The 23,415-nt window shown below is 42.7% G+C and overlaps 1 protein-coding gene and 1 pseudogene across 1 annotated transcript in view; both read right to left on the reverse strand.

Moving 5' to 3' along the window:
- LOC126200505 (gamma-butyrobetaine dioxygenase-like) overlaps positions 1–23,415 on the reverse strand; it is a 312,841-nt gene that overhangs the window by 239,908 nt on the left and 49,518 nt on the right. The window lies entirely within an intron of this gene.
- On the reverse strand, positions 15,449–15,567 carry LOC126211211 (5S ribosomal RNA; annotated as a pseudogene).

The following is a 23,415-nucleotide window of genomic DNA, read 5'->3' on the forward strand; positions in this document are numbered from 1 at the left end:
CTGTTTTTTTTTATTTTTTCTGCCTTGAAAGCCTTCTAAATTTAATAAACGTTTCTATTATTTCCTATTCTTTGATGTTGATTTGTCATTCTTTTCTTATTTCTGTAATCCATGTTTCAGCTGACTTCTTTTTCCAGGACCATGGGGATATCTGTCTCGTTAGCCTGTTCTCACTCATTCGGTAGAGGTGTCCAAAGAAGATTAATCTGCACTTTCTCATTACTTCTGATACGTTCTGTATATTTTGGTATATCTCCTCATTACTTCTCGTTTACCAACCATCTGTAATTTGTATTGAACTCATCATCTTCCTAATAATACGTCTTCCAGTTATCTCTGTTCTGTCCACCTTATATTATTTACTAACTCGCTGTGTTTTACCTGTTTGTATTTCTACGTACTTTGTTGCATTTTTTTAAATTTTTGTCATAAAATTTGTTCTTTCAGCTGAAATTCGGAGACCATTTCCATCAGTTATTCTTTCGAGAATAATGATTTGAGTAACTGCTTGTGTCAGATTTTCTGAAACTTGTACAAAATCGTACGCACAGACCAGCCAGTTCATCTTAATTCCATTTTATTTTCTTCACAGAATTATTGGTTCAATTTTGTGACTTTTTTTTTTGTTTTAAATTCAAGATCCTTACAACTTTTAATAAAACGCAGGTGAACAGTAAAGACGATGCGCATTTTCCTTGCCTTGTTTTTATTTCAAATAACTGAGATATTTCTCCCATAAATTCAGTTTAGACATCTTTTTTTAGAGATACACGACTTATATTTGCTAATTTTGGTTTAATAACAAATTTTCTAGGCATTTTAAGTTTCTTTCTCTTTCACAGCATCAGATGCTTTCTTGAAAAGAGTAAATGACACGGTTTTTGGTCTGCTGGTAACCATTCTGTAGTCAATTATTAATTTTAAGCTAGAAATCTGTTCCGTGTAGGATCTCACCTTTCGTAAACCATCCTCGCTTTCTCTCAGTTATTTGTCTCAAGTTTGTTCGAATCCCTTCACTAGAAAGTTTGATAATATTTTGTATGCCACTGGTAGAAGTGACACCTCTCCGTAGCTGCTGACATTTTGTTTGTCTCCCTTTTTAAGAAGTGAGTGAATAATGTAATTTTTCGTTCTTTATTTATTTCTATTGTCATTTCGTTCGGCTCTTTAAAGAGTACATAGGCTATTGGTTAGCTTTATTTTCTTGTTCATCCTGTCTTCCCACAAATTCATCTTGTCACTTTTGTGGGGTCAACAATCTTTGAGACCCTTCAATGTGTCGGATGGCCATCGTACTTTAGTTTTTCCGGTCCCGTTTATAGTGTGAAAGACTTCCCTAGTAAATAATGGATCTTCAGATTGTTCTATTCAGACTTTTTTACCGTGCAATGAAACTAAATCATCCCGTTAGCGGAAACAATTCATCTGAATCTTTTGGCATTCAGAGTGATGTTACATGTTTATTATTATTATTATTATTGGCTAAAACACAACAGATAACACAGGCAAGAAGGTCACTACGCTAGATTTCATATTTCATCATCAGTGTCTGGAACTGCTTGATGTGTCGGATAATGTGTGTGGATATAAGAAAAGTGACTTTTTATAAATGGCAGGTGGGTATTTTATCAACGATAATAGTTTTCAAGAGCCCACCACATAAGCTAAAAGCTAACGGAACCGCTTTCACTGGGTTACCAGAGATTCTGAAGTTCAATGTCAGGTCTTCGTGTCTCGTAAGTTTCTTCCATCGTTTATCGTCTGTGCTACTACTGGCTGGAATAGCGATCAACATCCATCATTTACTCCGCGATTGTAATGTGCGGTGTATTGTATTCCAGAGTTCCACAAGTCTGGAAGAGCAGTCTTGTTATTTTCGACCTTTTTTCCACTTTATCATCACGCCATTTGCTTACCAATGCCATATGATATTTTTCTCGTAAATTACAATGAATTACTTGTTCCACAAGTTTTTGACAGTGTTTGTAATATGACGTTTTTACGACAGCTGTTCTTGAAATTCTCGCAGTTTATGCGCGGCTTGCCTTTGGCATTATAGGATGGACAATGTACCTTACTAGGAGTAATGAGATGCCACGATGTTTATTTACCTCTACAGTTTTTCCTTTCTCATGTGCAGTATAATCAATGATATTTCACAGTCGTTTTTAATTCTTGTTTCTCCCATATGTTTACTACGGTTTTTTTTAAAGCATCTACTTGTTCTTCAGGCATAAGTTTCCATAACTGTGCTAGTATGGAGTCTTCTCATGCAGCCCTGTTGCTTTTTAGTCGTCTGAGACTTTGATCTCACAGCATTCCGGAAAAGGGGCCACTGATTTCAGATTTCATGATTTATTAGTTCCAGTTGGATTCGTTGGGTTTTCACCATTTAGAAAAATCTGAAGGTATTTCAGAAAGAATTTACAGTTTTAGTCGTTTGACGTTGCTAAGATGCCATCTTTCCTTCGAAAACTGAGAGAGGCGTTGGGAAAGGATGTTTGACCTCATGGTTTATTAATTCTAATTGGGTTAGTTGGTTTTTCACAATTTGGAAGCGTCTTAAAGTTTTCGACAAGGCTTTCACAGTTTTATTCGTTTGAAATTGTACAGCTTCCATCTTTACTCTCAAATCCGTGGAAGGGATTGGAGGGGAAGGGATGTATCCTTGTAGCCTATCATCTTATTAAAAGTATCTGTAATTTGCGTTGTACTTATTTAGATAATTGTGGTGTTCCATCTTGTTCAATGGTTCTTTCTCGTACTTTCGCGTCTCCCTGCGTATTTTCTTTGCTGATTTTGGTCATAAGATTTTATCCGTGCCACTTTTTGCTTCTTTCTTAGTTATGTAGTATTTTCTCCAAGCAGTCAAACGATTTTTCAATATTTGTTCGAAATTATCATCCTAATATTCGTCTCTCATTCTTTTTTTCATCCCAGCTACAAATTGTACCAATTGCGTTTTTGTATTTTCGAAGTCTTTCTCTGTTGGTCGAGTAAGCCCTCTAAATTTATTTTCTTTTTCTAATAATTTCTTGATGTCGAATGTTGATACAGCGTTTGTATTGCTCATTATATTCGAAGGTAATAGTCTGACGAATGTGACAGAAACACATTGATCATGTGTATGCTTATCTCCTTTCTGAATCTAACATTGATTAATTCTGGACAACGCCTCCGAGATATAGCAACATGGTCTGTTTGAAATATTCCTAGTCATGATGTTTGTTTTCTGGGTAGTTGGCGACAATATGTGGAAATCAGTACAAATTAAGATTTTCACATAATTCAACGATCCATTTCCAACTTTACTGGTCCATATATGAAGGGCTTATTTCAATAGTGGTACAACTCCATTACCTCCACTTTTCTGTCTATAATACTTCTGAAATTAATGAGCCAAACAAACAGAAAGAAAGGTTCATCTCTAGCAAGAAGCCATATGCTTGAATATTTCCGGTATCTCAACTGCAGATTTTTCAGCCCTCATTTAACTTTAGGAGTCTGTATCTCAATATGAACAAAAATGGACTTGTACCACTATTGAAACAAGCCCTTCATATGTTCCGGGTAGCGCTCCATAACATTCCTGTATCTTTTTCCCCATCCAGCACGTGCATTAAATCACCCAATAGGATGATAACCAAGGAATATTGCAAGCCTAGTTATTATAATTGCCATTACAATAATTGTAATTATATGATTTGAGGGTGAGCAAAAGAAGACTGGCCCGGAAAATATTCATAAGAGTGACGCAGAATTGAGCCTTATTAATGAACAGGAGACTTGCCCATCACAGCTAATCCCTGAAACCGCGTCATCGATGCACCAGTCGGTTGCTGTCACATATCTGCGCGCGCGCGACTCCTTCATGCTCTGTTCCGAGTACTTCGCTGTGTCATTACGTTTGAGAACGTAAGAGGAGCAGACGTGTAACACAAAATGGTGGTCACGATAAAACAAGACGTTTTCACTGTCGAGTGTTAAGCAAATCGCAATTCGTAGAAAACGTGTGGAGAAATGAAACTTCCTGGCAGATTAAAACTGTGTGCCGGACCGAGACTCGAACTCGGGACCTGTGCCTTTCGCGGGCAAGTGCTCTACCATATGTTTCTCTTTCTTGTCGATATAGTTCGTTGCGTATAGTCTGGGCAGACGTCACAAGACATCCGTTCAAGTTGATTGTTGATTCCTTGACTCAGTTTTTTTGTTACAGAGAGCACGCAGCCCTCTGACCGAACACGCTGAGCTACCGTGCCGGCGACCATCTGCGCTACCCAAACACGACTCACGCCCCGTCCTCACAGCTTCACTTCTGCCAGCACCTCGTCTCCCACCTTCCAAACTTCACAGAAGCTCTCCTGCGAACTGTTTGGTCAAGAGTTTAAACGTGGAAGTGTTTCGGCAAAGCCCCCAGCCAAGTCTGCAACGCCAAACTTAGTGGCAAAATTGCGCCAAACGAGTTCTGTAGCGAATGAAAATTGTAAATATCCGAAAAGAGTGCGAACACCAGAAAATATTGCCGGTGTCTTATTGTAAATATTTGCGGGTCACGTTTATTATGCCAACCTAGTATTGTTTATTAAACTAAAGATACCCCAGTTTCCAGCATAAAGTTCCCTACGATCTATTTGAGCCAGTGTATCTACCAAGGCAGTTCAGTGGCTCAGATTTTAAAGGTACTCGGCTAGTGCAAAGTTCAGATTACCATCCTGTCATTCTGTTGTAGATACGCTATAGTTTCCGCAAATCAATCAGGCAGATGCTTGAACGGTTCCTGGTACAAGACTACTATCGACTGCCTTCCCCATTATTATCAAGATGAGTTAGCGCTTGTGCACTGATGACGTATAGCCGGCGACGTCGTTAATAGCCTCTAGCCGCACAGCTCGCAAGGACTGCTGCTTTGTGAGCTCGGCTGAGAGTGCGTAGACGGCGGGTACGACACGGACAGCTGCAATAGCATCTCGCTACGGTCTGCTTGAGTGTGTGCCACGACCCGTTTCGTGATAAATTTATTAAACTACGTCCAAATAGGTCTCGGAAAGCCCGACGGTGCCGACCGACCGCCGTGTCATTCTCTTGCGAAAGGCTTTACTGGCTGCGGATACAGAGGGGCATGTGATCAGCACACCGCTGATATACGTCAAAAGGGACAGTTGAAAATGTGTGCCCCGACTAGGACTCGAACCCGGGATCACCTGCTTACATGGTAGACATTCTACCCATCTTTTTTCTATTTTTTTTTTTTAATCTCATTTTGTTCGTTTTCGTTCGTTGTATCTGCTAGGGGCGGACGTCGGAAGACACCCGTTTCAGTTCGTCGCTAATCCATTTACTCAGTTTTTTTTATTACAGAGGGCAACGAACCCCCTGACCGAACACGCTGAGTTACCGTGCCGGTAATCTGAGCCACCGAGGACACAGTGCGACTGCAGGGACTTATCTCTGGCACGCCTCCTGTGAGACCCACATTCACAACTTATTGTCCCGCTCTGTATTCGTAGTACCCCTGCCAATTACACTCATTACTCGCGGCTTGACCGATTCCTGCAAGCATACACATTGCCCGAACTCTTGCGGGAATCGGTCAAGCCGCGAGTAATGAGTGTAATGGGCAGGGGTACTGCGAATACAGAGCGGGACAATAAGTTGTGAATGTGGGTCTCACGAGAGGCATGTCAGAGGTAAGTCCCTGCAGTCGCACTATCCTCTGTGTCCTCGGTGGCTCAGATAGCTCAGCGTGTTCGGTCAGACGGTTAGCTACCCTCTGTAATAAAAACGGATCAACGAACAACCTGAACGGGTGTCATGAGACGTCCGCCCCGAACATATACAACGAACAAAATAGAACAAAATAAGGTCAACAAGGAATATAAAAAAAAGATGGATAGAGCGTCTGCCATGTAAACAGAGATCCCGGGTTCGAGTTCCGGTCGGGGCACTCATTTTCAACTGTCCCCGTTGACGTATATGCAGTTAAGAGTATTCATCTGTATTGATTTAATCGTAATTTCATTCTAACGAGCTGCATAGTCACCATCTTCCTACATACAGGACACCGCTCCCTAGCCGTAGTCAGTTCTTTGACCAGAGCCGCTACGTCTCAGTCAAGTATGTCCTCAATTAGTCTTACAAGGGCTGGGTGCAGCCAATAGCGCTCAGCAGACTCGGACGGTGACCCATCCAAGTGCTATCTAAGCCCAACAGCCCTTAACTACGGTGATCTGACGGGAATCGGTGTTACCGCTGCGGCAAAGCAGTTGGCATAAATTCATTAATAAGTATGAGATTCACATGAAAGAATGGAATGTGTATTCAGTCTTTCCCTGTCATAAAGACACGAAAAGAAACCAGTGATACAGATTCTCGCACTGCAGAATGGATTCTTTAATAAATTGGTCCTTAAAGAACCTTCTGTGTTGTACTGCAGTCAGAAGAGCGGGATAAGTAAATAAAGAACAGATTATGCTCTGAACTACTTTCTACTGCACAGACAGCTAGACAGGAAAGTAATCGTTTAGTGAAAATTACAAAATAAATTTTCATTCCGTTCACTTACCTTTTTATTCAGATGTTTCACTGCCATTGCCTTCAGAACTGGAGTCTCTGGACGTGGGTGCCAGATTGACAACTAACGAATCCGTTATTTCGTCTCTAACAACTTCCTTCTGGATATCTTCTTTCTCCAGTTTGTCAGTGTAACGTACACAAGGTTCCAAATCAGCAACGGTGATTCTATCTGTTGCTTCATGGATCAGTCTTTCACTGTCGGCTACTTTAAACGTATGAGGGTCGTTCCATAAGTAATGCCCCACATTTTTTCTCAGAACATATTTACTGTTAGAGTCAGAATTTGGTGACAATATACATCAACATGTCTTGTCCATGTCCTATTTTTCTACGTAGTCTCCAACACGTTCTATGGCCGTACGCCAACGTTGTGGAAGAGTGTGTATTCCCTGCTGGTAAAAGCTCTTGTCCTCGAGGCGTAGCCATGTTTTCACTGCATGACTGACACTCTCGTCATCTGCAAAGAGTGTTCCCCGTAGAGAATCTTTAAGCGGCCCAAACAGATGGAAGTCAGAGGGTGCCAGGACCGGACTGGAGGGTGGATGAGGCAATGATGTCCAACCCAATATGGTGCTGTGTTCCCGGGTTCGCAGACTTGTGTGCTGGGCATTATCGTGTTGGAGCAAGATTTCTGCTGGATCCTTGTCCGATCGAACACGTCAAAAACGTGTCTTCACGTATGCCTCGGAATTGATGGTTGACCCTCTTGGCATCACATCCACTAGAATGACGCCATCACAATCCCAGAAGACTGTCATCATGCCTTTTCCGGCAGAGGGTGTTGTCTTGAATTTCTTCTTTTGTGGTGAATGAGGCTGACGCCACTCCATGGACTTTCCGGCGCAAAGTGGTGCACCCAGCTTTCGTCCCCCGTAACGATCCGCAATAGAAAGGCCTCTCCGACTGTTTCAAAACGCTCCAACAATTCAGATGAAATGGCCTTTCTTTGAATCTTGTGGTCCGCCGTGAGCATTCGTGAAACCCATTGTGAGCAGCTCTTTGAATATCCGAGAGTCTCGATCATTGCAGGCGCACTTCAAATGCCGACCGACAACTGTAGAGCCAATTGTTGAGTTGTGATGCGCCGGTCGGCACGAATAATGGCATCCGCACGATTCAGCGTGTCTGGAGAAGTGGCCGTGGCAGGACGTCCCGAGCGTGACTGATAATGGAGCTCTGTTTCTGCATTTCCTGAGGCTGTAACTTTGTTTACCCATCGCCCATCTGTATTCGTATCAACTGCAGCATCGCCATACACTGCACACAAACGCTTATGGATGTTTACCACGATTTCTGTTTCTGCGTACAAGAATTCAATAACAGCACGCTGCTTGTAACGTGAGTCGTGTATAGACGCCATTTTGACGCTGTACTGCGGCTCTGCCATCTGCCTGAACGGTTCGAAACTTCACCGGCGCACAGAACAAACATCAAATGTGAAGTACCAACAGGGACGTTTGTCCATTTATATTAATGGCTTTTTTTTTTTTAAAAAAAATTGTGGTATTACTTATTGAACGACTCTCGTAGCGTATTTATCTACCGCGTATCTCTTCACCTGTGCCTACACCGGTTCTATTGGATTATAATGGCTGTTATAGGTGGTATTCGTATGAGATTGTGGCCATGTTGCAGAGCTATGGAAATAATTTCGTATTTTTTTATCGCCGCCTTTTGAAATCTTAGCACGCTCCAACAGCTCTGCTCTGGTCTTTATTTCAAGAATTCGTATAATTTTACTTCGCAGGTGTGAAAGAATAACTTTCCTGTGTTTGTACTGGGAAGCCTGTCTAGTATAACAACGTCATAGCTGGAATTATCCATAACAAAGACAGAGCCTGGATCTTTTAAGGCAACGGCTGATTCTGAAACAATTCTCGAAATGTTTCTCTGTTCATTTCGGAATGGTAGTCAGAGTTGGTTTTCGATTTTGATCAGAATACAGGTTTACTTTGATGCACAAATCCGGTAGCAACGGAACCGGCGGGACATATTATAAGACGCCCTCCTTTTCGCACTGTTAACTTCCAAACAGCCTTGTCCCTCTGTTGTTTACCAAATTAAACTTCTAGTGTGGTTTTGATTTAGCCAAGTCTCGTGCAAGTAGCATACTGGTGAAATTCCCTTTGACTTGACTTCATGCATTGTTCTTACAATCGAAAATCCCCATCGCACCCCCTCAGATTTACTGGTAAGATGGTCCAGCAGAAAGCCCGTCAAAAACTGAACACAGATCAAAGACGAAAACAGAAAAGTGTCCCGAACTGTGAAAAAAGAAGCAAAACTGAAACAGTGAACGGTCGAAGTTCAAATCCGCAACATCGATCGAGCTTTGGTGGCCATGACGTCGTGGATATGTGGTCACGGTGTTGGAGTGGGAGGGGGGAGAGCCAGGTTCATACCGTGCGAGGTGGCGCTGTGATTAGCACACTGGACTCGCATTCGGGAGGACGACGGTTCAATCCCGCGTCCAGCCATCCTGATTTAGGTTTTCCGTGATTTCCCTAAAACGCTTCAAGTATGTGCCAGGATGGTTCCTTTGAGAACCTCATCCTTCCCTGATCCGATGAGACCGATGACCTCGCTGTTTGGTCTCTTCCCCCAAATCAACCCAACCCCAACGAGGTTCATATCTCCCTCGTGTCCCGCTTTTTTTTCACAAAATTTTGAACTGTCCGTCCGGCCATTGATGTGACTGTTCACTGTATTTAAATCTGTGTCTGTGTTCTGTGGTGTAACGGTCGCTTCCAACAGCGAGGAAGGAAGGGACCTCTAGACGTACGTACCTCTTATTTGACCTACAAGTACCACATGTTATGACTCTTACGTTCCATTTTGGAAGTTTTGACTCTTGAATTCCTTTGTTGTAACATAGCTCACTTGCGAAGGTAATATATTCTTACCATATACAGCAAAGTACAGTACGGCAAGTGCCAAGCCTACTGAAGGAAAACAGACACGTCAGTGGCCGGACAAAGTTTGTAATTTCGTGAAAAAGAGAGGTGCGAGGGAGATTTGAACACTGATCTTCCGTTTTACAGTCCAACACCGTGACCACACAACTACGACCTCGTTACTGGCGTAAATCGCTCTATGTTGCATATTTTGTGCTTGGACTGCTCACTTTCTATTTTGCATCTTTTCTCACAGTTCGCTACACCTTTTTCCTGTTCCCGTGCTTGATCTGTATTTTTGACTGTGCCATATTACCACTAAATGTGAGGAGGGTGCGATGGGGTGTTTCCCTTGTTAGAAACGTCATCCTAGCAGCACCAATATCACTTTGTTCCATTAAAAATTTCCGTACCTCATTAGATTTTACACATTTAAATCCGATGTTCTTCAATATTCTTTGCATTGACCTTGCATTTCCTTCAATCCCAGTAGCTTCACGCAGAAGAGGGAGCAATATCGCTGACGTGGGGGACTCGCCTCTTTCATAAAATTCGATAATTTTTCGACATAAAACATCACGACCGAAGTCGTCGATTCCTGTTACGCCCTTTGGCATGCTAAGTTTCTTCCTGTTGCCTGCCGACACAGCTTGGCCTCTTGCTAATTCATCTGAAAGTTCGTACACCAATTTCGTCATAGGCCACCGCAGTGCGTTTCTGCATTTTGGTAACTTCCCCACACCGGATTGCCTGAAACTGCGTTACGTTTGAAGAACGAGTACGCTTTAAAAATAAGACCCCTTGCCTGTTTGAGGAACACTTGGTGGCTTCTGGGTGTTACAGCCACTGTAACACCCAGAACACAAAGAATGCCACACAAATCAGTCAGTCGTAGTTTCGCGCTTGTAAACAGTTTAATACAAACAGTCACGACACTCTCTGGTGTGAAAGTGTTAACCGTTTGACAGCTGGAGCGACACTAGCGCTCCAAGCGGTGAAAAGCAATTGTAAGTGTCGAAAGGATAACATTTTTTAATTATTTTCTACATAATTTTAGAAACAGTTGTTAGATTTTTGCGTTAATAAATTACTAAGACACATGAATTTTCATGAAATACATTTAAAAACAGTGGAATCACACTGATTGAGTGACGTCTTATTCATGTAGTGTATATTTACAACTTATTTCGCTGAAAAATATTCAAATGGCTTTGAGCACTATGGGACTTACCTTCTGAGGTCATCAGTCCCCTAGAACTTAGAACTACTTGAACCTAACTAACCTAAGGACATCACACACATCCATGCCCGAGCAGGATTCGAACCTGCGACCGTAGCGGTCGCGCGGTTCCAGACTGTAGCGCCTAGAACCGCTCGGCCACAGCGGCCGGCTGCAATAACAATAAACAAGACTCAAGGTGAGAGAGGGGGAGGGGGGGGGGGCGAAGACAACATGGACGGAGGGGTGGGAGGAGATAGGCAGAGAGGGGTAAGAGATAATGTACAACATCGGTAAGTAATTTAACCAAACCAAAATTTACAAACGTCACTATGTAATATTCTGGCATCATGACGGAAGAAATATTGAATATCCATTGTTATGACTATACAACGACGAATTATCTCTGCATACATTTAAGATAAACAGTAGTAACAATAAGTAATCTGAATCTGAATAAGGACTCACTGTTCCCTAAACGCACTAGACCCCACCAGTGATTCGCAGGCTCCGTGTTGCTCAAGAGCTAAAATATGTACAATGAAAAATGTAGAATTTCAAACTTTTATTCGTTTAATATTATTAGTCGGGCGGTGCAGCGCTGTGCGCCCGGCTAGTAGTGGCGCGTGTCTGTGGTCGGGGGCGAGCGCAAGTGATTCACGTCACAGGTTGGCACGGGCCGGTCAGCCAGTCACATGCTTTCTTTTGTCTTGCTCAGAGGTGTCAGTGATTCTGCTTGGTGTTTGGTGGTTCGACGGCTTCAGTAGCTTAACAGACAGTTAGTCCCCAACATTCTTCCCGATTTATGACTTGATGTAAAAGTAAGTAGTAAGTATTTTCCTACGTTAAGCTAGGTATTACAAACGAGAATATAGGCGTGAGTATATCTATGTCTGTCTGTACTAGGAAAAGATCACAGCTATTTGGTACATTTCGTTGACTATCTACTTAGAATAGCACATCACATAGCGATATGCAGTCTACATAAAAAAAAATGTAAATGTCTGTTCAAAATCGTGTATCTCCGAAAGTTCTTGACCGATTGCTTAAATTCTGACATAAAGTTCCATTCTAATACAGGCGTGTTTTAGGTACCTATTTCTTTAATATATGACATATAATATATAAATATATATACATAACTTTTATGAGATTTTTTTGTAACAGTGTCTCCCTGTTATTAAATTTATAAAAAAATATAACTCCTATTCCATATATTGTGTTCGAACATTATGAATTACCTCGAAGGAAACGGTCTATTGACACACAGTCAACACGGGTTTAGAAAACATCGTTCCTGTGAAACACAACTAGCTCTTTATTCACAAGAAGTGCTGAGTGCTATTGACAAGGGATTTCAGATCGATACCGTATTCCTGGATTACCGGAAGGCTTTTGACACTGTACCACACAAGCGGCTCTTAATAAAATTGCGTGCTTCCGGAACATCGTCTCAGTTATGTGATTGGATTTGCGATTTTCTGTCTGAGAGGTCACAGTTCGTACTAATTGACGGAAAGTCATCGAGTAAAACAGAATTGATTTCTGGCGTTCTCCAAGGTAGTGTTATTGGCCCTTTGCTGTTCCTTATCTATATAAACGATTTGGGAGACAATCTGAGCAACCTTCTTCGGTTGTTTGCAGATGATGCTGTCGTTTATCGACTAATAAAGTCATCAGACGATCAAAACAAATTGCAAAACGATTTAGAAATAATATCTGAATGGTGCGAAAACTGGCAGTTGACCCTAAATAACGAAAAGTGTGCTAAAAGGAACTCGTTAAACTTTGGTTACACGGTAAATCAGTCTAATCTAAAAGTCGTAAATTCAACTAAATACGTAGATATTACAATTACGAACAACTTAAATTGGAAAGCACACATAGAAAATGTTGTGGAGAAGGCTAACCAAAGGCTGCGTTTTATGGACAGGACACTTAGAGAATGTAACAGACCTGCTAAGGAGACTGCCTACACTACGCTTGTCCGTCCTCTTTTAGAATACTACTGCGCAGTGTGGGATCCTTACCAGATAAGACTGACGGAGTACATCGAAAAAGTTCAAAGAAAGGCAGCACGTTTTGTATTATCTCGAAATTGGGAGAGAGTGTCACAGAAATAATACCGGATTTGGGCTGGAAATCATTAAAAGAAAGGCGTTTTTCGTTGCGACGGAATATTCTCACGAAATTCCAATCACCAACTTTCTCCTTCGAAGGCGAAAATATTTTGTTGACACCGACCTACATAGGGCGGAACGATCACCACGATAAAATAAGGGAAATCAGAGCTAGTACGGAAAGATATAGGTATTCATTTTTTCCGCGTGCTATACGAGATTGGAATAATAGAGAATTGTGAAAGTGGTTCAATGAACCCTCTGCCAGGCACCTAAATGTGATTTGCAGAGTATCCATGTAGATGCAGAGGGCTGTGTCAAAATATAAAGCTTTCGGTCAAAAGCTTTCTGAGATTTGCGATTAGGAACATCTACATTTTGTACATAAGTACAAATGTAGACGTTCGTTTCTTCAAAATATCAAATCTCCTTAAGCTCCTCAAGGGTTGCTTTGAAATTTTGACTCAACGTTGCATTCTAATACAGGTGCCTTTTTGGTATCTATTTCTTTTATGAGATTTTTGTAATAAAGTTTCCCTATTACTAACTTTAAAAAATATGTATTAAAAATTGGTATATAAAAGCACATACGTATTCCATAGCAGCGTTGTGTCAAACTTTCACAGTATTCCGTCGAAAGTCTTACCAGATTTGTGATTAGGAAGTTTACAGTTTCTATTTAAGCTCAAACATAGATTTCTTTTCTTGATACTCTTAAATCTCCGAAAGTTCTCCAGAGATTGGTTTGAAATCTTGTCACAACACTGTATTCGTAAACTCACTTGCTTTACATATCTACTGGAGCGCCATCTGGTATATATGTAATAAAAGGGGAACGTTATAAAAATGTAGGTGTTGGTTTGTTCAATCTCCGAAAGTTATTGATCGAGTGCCTTGAAATTTTTAATAACGTTGGTTTGTTCAAAATCGTTAACCTCCGAAATTTCTTGACAGATTGGCGTGAAATTTTGAATAACGTTTAATTCTAATACGGGAGTGTTCTAACGTACCTAGTTCATTGATGACGATGAGGTCCCATACTCCGAGGAGCGTAGGGAACGATGCGGGAGACCCCCACCGCCGTCTAGGCAAGGTCGTAACGGAGGTGGTTTGCCATTGCCTTCCTCCGACCGTAATGGGAATGAATGATGATGATGAAGACAACACAAAAACACGCAGTCACCTCGAGGCAAGGAAACTCCCTGACTCCGCCGGGAATCGAACCTGGTACCCCGTGCGCAGGAAGCGAGAACGCTACCGCAAGACCACGAGCTGCGGACGCCTAGTTTATTAACATAGGTATATTTTACTATATATATATATATATATATATATATATATATATATATATATATATATATATATATATATAAAGGGAAAACAGTGTCACCAAACATCTCAAAATGTACCTTCCCGATTTACTTCAAATTTTTACACGTTACTGTAATAAACGTTTAGACACATACAAACTATATAACCAGAGGGGACGAAGAGGTGGGAGGAAATGGACATAGCAAACAGGAAGGAGAAGATGGAGAAAGAGAGGGGGGCAGGAACATGTGGAAAGAGAGGAGGGAGAAGAAGGTGGACAGAAAAAGGGGGATGAGGTGATGGTTTGAGCGAAGGGGAAGGAAAATGAGCTGGACAAAGAAAAGGGGAGGGGGAGAGGGAAAAAGGAGATTAGGACTGACATCCGATTCCCATGTACATAAGAAAGTGTGCTTTCTCTTTTTTTTCTTTTCTGACCTAAGCAAAGCGTTGCCGAGTAGAGCTAGCTAAAATTAAAGATAGTAAAAGTATATCTATTTATTTATTATTTCATTGTTTATTTATTTTACTATAAAAAGCATTATTTATACGCTCTTGCCTGTAATGATTGTATTCGATTGCATTTGTGTTTGTTTTCAGAAAATAGCGCCTAAGAGGTAATACGCCGGTAGTTACATTAAATTCAGATTTACTTCGATAGAAAGTAATGGAGCAGTAAAACCACAGTGCGTTATATAACCCAGTACAGAGAGGGATTGGATTGCAAAACTGGAGTAACTTTGTTTTTCAGTTATGTTATATGTATAACCGCTTTCGTGAGAAATCCAACAGTAAGATCGTCTCCCCCTTGTGCGTTATCCATCGTCTTGAAGAAATCGCTACGAAATGCTACACTTTTCAGTTTTTGCTCAGTGACGCGCTTCCAGTGCATTTTAAGCAAAAATATGCCGTTGTCAGTTTTAAAAAGCGTTTAATTTCCTGCGTGTTTCTTATATAACATGGTGCAAAAATTCGGAACAACTATTGTGGAAGTATACAAAAATGTCAAGAAATCGCAAAAAAGTTAGATATGTCAGCGGTTTCATAACGGCATTTTAAGTGCAGTTTTGTGCACAATGAACATTAACCAGCGTTGTAGAAGATTTAATTTCCTTCAAAATTCACTCAAAAAGCACTCCGTCTTCAAGCCACAAGTGGCCCATCGGGACCATCCGACCGCCGTATCATCCTCAGTTGAGGATGCGGATAGGAGGGGCGTGTGGTCAGCACACCGCTCTCCCGGTCGTTACGATGGTTTTCTTTGACCGGAGCCGCTACTATTCGGTCAAGTAGCTCCTCAATTGGCATCACGAGGCTGAGTGCACCCCGAAAAATGGCAACGGTACATGGCGGCCCGGAATGGTCACCCATCCAAATGCCGGCCACGCCCGACAGCGCTTAACTTCGGTGATCTGACGGGAACCGGTGTATCCACTGCGGCAAGGCCGTTGCCTCAAAATTCACTCAGAATATTTGTAATTACTCGCTATTCACGCCGAGGCACAGGCACTGGACTCGGCCACTTGCAAACCTAAGGTGTGGTACAGGTACGTCGATGATACTTTCGTGGTGTGGAGCCATGGTGAAGAACAGCTCGGTGACTTCCTAAGACACTTGAACAGCCTCCATGCCAACATAACATTTACCATGGAAGTAGAAAAGGACAAGAAACTGCCATTTCTAGATGTGCTGGTCACAAGGGACGGCGAAAACCTGGGACACAGCGTGTATCGAAAACCGACTCACACGGACCGATACCTGCACAAACTGTCAAACCACCACCCGAGCCAGAAAAGGGGCATGATTAGTACGCTCGTAACGAGAGCAGGACGAATATGTGAGCCGCAACACCTCAAACGAGAAATGCAACACCTGGAAACAGTCCTGAGGAGCAATGGGTACTCCACAAATTATATTAGAAGTGTAACTGAGCCAAACACTCGGCGAAGTAAGGAACCAGAAAAAGAAATGTCGGGTACGGCCTTTCTGCCATACATTCCCAGAGTGACGGACAGAATCGGCCGTATATTGCGCAAACATGGCGTAAAGACGATCTTCAAACCGACAAGGAAGATCAAAGAGTGTCTTAGATCGGCGAAGGAGAAAAGAGACCCACTTTCAATGTCGGGAATATACCGCATACCATGCACATGCGGAAAAGTTTATGTCGGGATGACTGGACGATCCATTAACACCAGGATCAAGGAGCATAAGCGACATTGCAGGTTGGGGCACGTGGAGAAATCGGCCGTGGCAGAACACGCACTGAATGAGACCGACCACGTAATAAAATTCGCCGACACGGAAGTTCTGGCTGTAGAGAACCACTATCACACGCGCTTGTTCAGAGAAGCTGTAGAAATACAAAAACACGCGAACAGTTTGAACAAGAAAGAGGAAAGCCTTAAGGTCAACGGATCCTGGCTTCCCGTACTGCAGCGAACGACCGTCGCAGGTAGCAAGAGGAGAACCGCACCGGAAATGACCGCGGAGAAGCCCTCGGACGTTGGCGCGCCAGGTACATATAGTCTGCGCCCGCGAGCTCGGCTCCAGTTCACCACCGGCAATGGAGGGTGAAGCTTTGACAATGCCAGCCACTCGTGCTGGCGAAACGTCAGAAAAATCATTAGATGAACGTCGGCCGAAGAACCCGAGACAGAAGCCAATAGGCAGTTTGTCAACAAGTGGCCACGAAAGCCTCAACAATTTTGTATTACGCCTCTACGGGGAGGAGATTTGCAGATTGTACCGACGCCTTGACCAACGACGGAAGAAGAAAGCGCGACTGATGTCCTCTCTCGCCTTTCTGTCACGGTGCCGAGATGAATGTGCTACACCGAAGTTCTTGAGATGCAAGCGCCTATTCACCACCGCCCAAGCACATCGTATCTACGACAGAATGGAACGAGCTTTTCTTCGTGAGCGAATACATACAACACGGAGAGACTTGGCAAGAACGGATCAGGAACTTCTGGACATTTTCTATCAACTAAGTAGCAGAATGCATCGAGACGACTGGGACAAGATCGACAGCATCACTCACAGGAGCATGCAGAACGAACTCGAGCGCTGCACCGAGCGACAGAAGAAAAAGTTTGAAAGATGCCGGAAGCAGACCGACAAGGCGACTCCCGACATGTCACACACAGTGGTCAACCTCACTGAACGACAATTGACCGAAGCGGAAGTGTCTGTTCTTCAAAAAGGAGGGAATTTCGCTATCATCCCGAGAGCCATACCTATGGAGGACATCATTGCCAACACCGAAGCAGCCATTCGTGCCCTTCCTTGTGAAAGGGCAGAGGAAATACGCACGGAAACAGCCAGGATATTGCGCCGAGCAAAACCACCAGCTTGCAACCTGAAGAAAGAAGAGGTACAAGCCATTAAGAATCTCAACGCCGACAAGAGTATATTGGTACTGCCTGCCGATAAGGGGAATGCGACCGTCGTAATGAAGACCGAAGATTATGAGCAAAAGATCCGAGACCTATTAGATCCGACGACGTACCGAAAACTAAGCGCAGATCCGACGCAACGTATCACACGGAATACGAATCGATTGATCAAGGCGTCTTCTCTGCCGGCGGACATACAGAGAAACCTGCGCAACACAGAAGCCCTACCACCTCGGCTGTATGGATTACCCAAGATCCATAAGAACAACGTTCCACTGAGACCGATCGTTAGCGCTCCTGGATCACCGACATATAAGCTGGCAAAACACTTGGCCTCTCTGCTCCAACCACACGTGGGGAAGACCGACACATACATTAAGGACTCAGGACATTTCATTGAGAAGCTGAAGAAACTGAAACTTGCACCAAACGACATCCTGGTCAGCTTTGATGTTGTTTCGTTATTTACGAAAGTGCCACTCAGTGACGCTCTGGAGCACATCGGTTCCATTTTCCCGCTAGACATCAGAAAGCTCTTCCATGCATGTCTCACCACGAGCTATTTCACGTGGAATGGCGACTTCTACGAACAGCTGGAAGGCGTCGCCATGGGTAGTCCTCTCAGTCCAGTGGTGGCCAACTTCTTCATGGAACAATTCGAAGCACAGGCACTGGACTCGGCCACTTGCAAACCTAAGGTGTGGTACAGGTACGTCGATGATACTTTCGTGGTGTGGAGCCATGGTGAAGAACAGCTCGGTGACTTCCTAAGACACTTGAACAGCCTCCATGCCAACATAACATTTACCATGGAAGTAGAAAAGGACAAGAAACTGCCATTTCTAGATGTGCTGGTCACAAGGGACGGCGAAAACCTGGGACACAGCGTGTATCGAAAACCGACTCACACGGACCGATACCTGCACAAACTGTCAAACCACCACCCGAGCCAGAAAAGGGGCACGATTAGTACGCTCGTAACGAGAGCAGGACGAATATGTGAGCCGCAACACCTCAAACGAGAAATGCAACACCTGGAAACAGTCCTGAGGAGCAATGGGTACTCCACAAATTATATTAGAAGTGTAACTGAGCCAAACACTCGGCGAAGTAAGGAACCAGAAAAAGAAATGTCGGGTACGGCCTTTCTGCCATACATTCCCAGAGTGACGGACAGAATCGGCCGTATATTGCGCAAACATGGCGTAAAGACGATCTTCAAACCGACAAGGAAGATCAAAGAGTGTCTTAGATCGGCGAAGGAGAAAAGAGACCCACTTTCAATGTCGGGAATATACCGCATACCATGCACATGCGGAAAAGTTTATGTCGGGATGACTGGACGATCCATTAACACCAGGATCAAGGAGCATAAGCGACATTGCAGGTTGGGGCACGTGGAGAAATCGGCCGTGGCAGAACACGCACTGAATGAGACCGACCACGTAATAAAATTCGCCGACACGGAAGTTCTGGCTGTAGAGAACCACTATCACACGCGCTTGTTCAGAGAAGCTGTAGAAATACAAAAACACGCGAACAGTTTGAACAAGAAAGAGGAAAGCCTTAAGGTCAACGGATCCTGGCTTCCCGTACTGCAGCGAACGACCGTCGCAGGTAGCAAGAGGAGAACCGCACCGGAAATGACCGCGGAGAAGCCCTCGGACGTTGGCGCGCCAGGTACATATAGTCTGCGCCCGCGAGCTCGGCTCCAGTTCACCACCGGCAATGGAGGGTGAAGCTTTGACAATGCCAGCCACTCGTGCTGGCGAAACGTCAGAAAAATCATTAGATGAACGTCGGCTCTGGTGCATTGCCACATGATTCGAATCCACAATGGATACATACAATGGACGCGTCCAAGTCCTGCCTTTCTGCAGCTGCATCTGTTGCCACAATTTTTTTTTTTTTTTTGCATTGGCATGAAATCTTGTTCAACAGTGCCTGCGGAGCTGGTTCTTTATTCATTGGCACTGGAGTTAGACCACCAATATCCTTCTTCCAGCCCCACTTCAGGACGTCTTTTTCATACCGCGTCTACATTTGAATTTACAGATAAGTTCTATGGTACATGTGTGATATTGAACTGGATCCCTTGCTGGAGATAGGAGCGTTAAATCGAATTAGGTGTTTGCAGCAGCTTTAGAAAAGCGAAGATATAACAACTCATCTATAGAAGTGCTCGAGACACTTCCACAAAGTCTCACAAGGAAATTTACAGTTGCTTCGACGACCTTCTGTTTTCCTGCACTTCATTTGTGGAGAGCATCACTCTCAAGTGTGGCGGAAAATATAGCTTTCCACTTTCCAGAGAGGGCTGAGTTGGAATAGCAACCACTTATCGCATGGAGAAATACAATGTTTTCCACAGTATCTTTACATCTGTAGGGTGTTTTGGAATACAGCGCATCTTCTGTGTTAGCCCTTCCAGATCTGCAGAAGAACACTTTGGTGATAAAGCCGTCACCGAAACCAAAAGATCAATGTTTTCTCCAATAACAACAACAGCATTGTGATCGGAGGAAGATTGTTTGCACATCTGCAGCTTCTACTGCCTACTTTGTGACCATTTGTGCTCACTGAAATTCCTTCCGAAGCAATGAGATAAAGCAGGATTTGTTTGTTTGTTTTTCATTCGATAACAATTTATCCTTTGGCATCTGCGGAAACATGGCAGTATCCAAAAGAATTTCTGGACAAGATGGTGGCCCTTCGGTGTTTTTTGTATTGCTTTTATTTTCCTCTGTGGGGTCCCCATCGAAGACTACAAAAGCATTCTGAACATGATGTCGCTGTACGTAGGTCACAAATCTTTTAAAAACAACAGAAAAACATTCGCTCAAATTCCAGTGAACTCTCTATAGGAGGTAGCCACCACCTACTAGATCATTTTTGTTTTTTCTCATTTCTGTGTCACTTATCAAGAACGTGAAGGCACAGTAAAATGTGGGCTTTGTTCCATTGCGAATGCCTTCCCCAGAAAAAAGTGACAATGGAAAGAGAGCAAGCTCATACTCACAGTATTTTTTCAGGTCGTCATCAAACTGCTTGTAGACGATCATCCTGCGGGAAAGCATCAAAGGAACGAGAGCTTCTTTTCCTTTCATCGTGTTTATATGGTTAACAACTATTGCCAGAGACAGCATTGTATCCTTACGTCGGAAATTCATGATCTCAGTCGCTGTTCGCAATTCTATTTATTCCTCTAGGATTTACATCTACACCTACGTGATTACTCTGCACTTCACACGTAAGTGTCTGGCAGAGGTTTCATCGAACCATTTTCATATTACTTCTCTACCATTCCACTCTCGAATGGCGCATGGGAAAAAGGAACACCTAAATCTTTCCGTTCGAGCTCTGATTTCTCTTATTTTATTATGATGATCATTTCTCCCTACGTAAGTAGGTGTCAACAAAATATTACTGCGTTCGGAAGAGAAAGTTGGTGATTGAAATTTCGTAAATAGATCTCGCCGCAAAGAAAACCGCCTTTGTTTCAGTGACTGCCACCCCAACTCGCGTATCATATCAGTGACACTCTCACCCCTATTGCGCCATAACACGAAACGATCTGCCCTTCTATGCACTTTTTAGATGTCCTCCGTCAATCCTATCTGGTAAGGATCTCATACCGCGCAGAAATATTCCAGCAGAGGACGGACAAGTGTAACATAGGTTGTATCTTTAGTGGGTTTGTCGCATCTTCTAAGTATTCTGCCAGCAAAGTGCAGTCTTTGTTTCGCCTTCCCCACAATATTACCTGTGTGGTTTTTCCAATTTAAGTTGCTCGTAATTGTAATTCCTACGTATTTAGTCGAATTGACAGCCCTTAGATTTGTGCGATTTATCGTATACCCAAAATTTATCGGATTTGTTTTAGTACCCATGTGGATGACCTCGCACTTTTCTTTGTTTAGTGCCAATTGCCATTTTTCGCACCATACAGAAATTCTCTCTAGATAATTTTGTAACTGGAATTGATCGTCTGATGATTTTACTACACGGTGAATTACAGCGTCATCTGCAAACAATTTAAGGGGGCTGCTCAGATTATCACCTAGATCATTTAAGTACATCAGGAAAAGCAGAGGGCCTATGACACTACCTTGCAGAACGCCAGATATCACTTCTGTTCATCTCGATCATTTACCCTCTATTATTACGAACTGTGACCTCTCTGAGAGGAAATCACGAATCCAGTCACACAACTGAGATGATACTCCATATGCACGCAATTTGATTAATATTCGCTTGTGAGGAACGGTATCAAAAGCCTTCTGGAAATCTAGGAATATGGAATCGATTTGAGATCCCTTGTCGACAGCGCTCACTACTTCGTGGGAATAAAGAAGAAAGATATTTTCTGAATCAGTGTTGTTTCTGTATCAATAAGTCATTTTCTTCAAGGTGATTCATAATGTTCGAGTACAGTATATGCTCCAAACTCCTACTGCAAATTGAGGTCAGTGATATGCGTCTGTAATTCAATGGGTTCCTTCTATTTCCTTTCTTGAATATTGGTGTGACCTGTGCTATTTTCCAGTCTTTCGGAGCAGACCTCTCGTCAAGTGAGCGGTTGTATATGATTGCTAAGAAAGGCGCTATTGTGTCTGTATACTCTTAAAGGAACGTGATTGGCATACCATCTGGACCGGAAGACTTGCCTTTCTTAAGTGATTTGAGTTGTTTCGCAACACCTAAGAAATCTACTTTTATGCCACTGTTCTGGTTCAGAATTTTAGAATATTTATTTCTTCTTCTTTCGTGAAGGAATTACGGAGTACTTTATTTAATAACTCCGCTTTAATGACACCATCATCGGTATCATTTCCATCGCTATCGCGCAGTGACGGTATTGACTGTTTTTTTGCCACTGGTGTACTACAGTTACGACCAGAATCTCTTTGGGTTTTCTACCATATTTCGAGACAATGTTTCATTGTGGAAACTATTAAAAGCATCTCACATTGACGTCCGCACTAAATTTCGAGCTTTCTTGAAACTTAGCCAGTCTTGGGGATTTTGCGTTCTTCTGAATTTGGCATGCTTTTTTCGTTGCTTCTGCAACAGTGTTCTGACGTGTTTTGTGTACCGCGGTGGATCAGTCCCGTCTCTTATTAACTTTGCGGTTTGAATCTGTCTATTGCTGTCGATACTGTATCTCTGAATTTGAGCCATATCTGGTCTACATTTACATTATTACCTAGGAAGGAATGGAGACTCTCTCTTAGGAAGGCATCAAGCGAATTTTTGTCTGCTGTTTTAAATAGATATATTTTGCGTTTATTTTTAGTCGTTATGGTTGATATGGTTTTAAGCTTCGCTACAATGACCCTGTGTTCACTAATCCCTCGATCCGTCATGACGCTCTCTATTAGATCGGGGTTATTTGTGGCTAAGAGGTCAAGTGTGTTTTCGCAACCATTTACAATTCGTGTGGGCTCATGAACTAATTGTTCAAAGTAATTCTCAGAGAAAGCATTTAGTAAAATTTCGGAAGATGTTTTCTGTCTTCCCAACTGGGGATAATTACCCCCTGAGGGGTAAAATAAAATTTTCTAAGGGGTAAAAACTAAACTGTTTGATTCTGTTGCAGTCACGAAATTAAATTATTTTCCAAAGATCATTATTATAATCACAATTTTGTAAGACCCTAATATTGATTCTATAAGTTATCAATAATACCTTTTGCTCAATTACAAGCATTAATCCGGTGCAGGTTACAGGTTCCTCACGTAATCCACCCACTACACACATATGCAGTGTTTTGTCCCGTGCATCGCTGATGATAAAAGTGCGACATACGCGTAACAAATGCTAAATATCTCAAGAAAATGTCTTCTCCAAGTTGTAGATAGTACATGCACTACTCCAGAAATTGCTTCATTACTCGCTTCGAA

Source organism: Schistocerca nitens, chromosome 1 (genome assembly GCF_023898315.1).
Source record: "Schistocerca nitens isolate TAMUIC-IGC-003100 chromosome 1, iqSchNite1.1, whole genome shotgun sequence".
NCBI lineage: Eukaryota > Metazoa > Arthropoda > Insecta > Orthoptera > Acrididae > Schistocerca > Schistocerca nitens.